This window comes from Pygoscelis adeliae, unplaced genomic scaffold (assembly GCF_000699105.1).
Source record: "Pygoscelis adeliae isolate BGI_AS28 unplaced genomic scaffold, ASM69910v1 Scaffold479, whole genome shotgun sequence".
In the NCBI taxonomy this organism is placed as follows: Eukaryota; Metazoa; Chordata; class Aves; order Sphenisciformes; family Spheniscidae; genus Pygoscelis; species Pygoscelis adeliae.
This window is the reverse complement of record NW_008825453.1, coordinates 432,073-433,383: the sequence shown is the minus strand read 5'-3', so window position 1 is coordinate 433,383 and position 1,311 is coordinate 432,073.

The window sequence follows — 1,311 nt, the reverse complement described above, 5'->3', positions numbered from 1 at the left end:
CAGGAGGAGTTGGCGGGGATTTTCGTGTGTGCGGGGCGCTTAGCTCAGTTGCTCAGGCTGGATGATGCTATGGTGGAATGCAGTCCCCAGCACAGAGTGATGTCCCCGCACTGAGATGCTTCACCTAAAAGCTACGGCAGGGCAGCGGCGCCCGCGCCACCTCTCCCCCCGGCAGCAGGGAGCCTGGGGAGGATCGTTTACACTGCAGGGAAATCACTTACGCTTGACATTTCGGCAGCAAAGGCCACCAGCTGTGCTGTTGTGCGGCGGGAGCGGGTTATCTAACCCGTGCCACGGGGAAGGAGCATGTCCCGGAGCTGGGTGACAGCTGGCCTCACCCGGCCTTGGGGCCATCGTCACCGGGGGAGCTGCTTCTCCCCATCCCGGCGACCTGGCTGGGTTTTAAACCCAGGTATGAAGCAGCGGGGATGTTGCCCATCGCTAATGAAATGTCGGGCAGCGTTGGCTGAGGGCTGAAGGAGCCGGGCAGGAGGTCAGCCATCCCACCCCCTCCTCTCCAGCTTGGCAGATTCATTACCTGATGCCAGCCCAGCTAGTTTCACTTAATTTCTGTAGCATCAGCAAGGATCTGAGCTGGCTAGGGGGGTTTGCTAGCCAGCCAGTTGACTACTGGCCCAGGGAGCTGGGAGACCAGCTTCTTGGTCCCCAACTATCCCATTTCAGTAGGACAAAACCACCCGAGGAGCCTCCTCGTGGCACCCACAGCTGATCCTTCCTTAAAATCCAGGCTACAACGCTCTGGTTTCCAGCCCAGCAGCCACGTGTCCAGGCACAATGGGACAGCCAGACCCCAGCTGAGCCAGGAGCAACCCCCCCATGTGTGAGCCCTTGTACCCCTTTGGCATCCTTACCTTGGTGCCAGCCGGGGCAGAGGGCAGCGGGGCGGATTTGGTGGAGGACTCACAGAGGGACAGGCTCTTCTGGCCCTGCTGGGAGGCGGCATCGGCACCGGGGGCCGAGGAGCCGCCCTCGGGGGCCACGTCGCGGGAGCCAGTGGACTCGCTGCTGGTGGAGCTGCGGGAGAGCAGCCCCCGGCTGCGGTCGGTGCTGACGGAGCAGTGTGTCAGGACGTACTGCTCCTGGATGTAGGAGGGCTGGTAAATCCGCTTCCAGATGTCTCCCCCCGAAATGGGATCCGCACCTGCCCAGCAAGCGCACACCCCATCAGACCACGGCTCCCACACCTGCCCCCTGCCCCGGCCCCGGCCCTGGCCCCACTCACTCTGCTCTGACACCTCTGTGCCCCCAGCGGAGAGCTCCAGGGAGGCGTCCCCGGATCCCGGGGCGCTC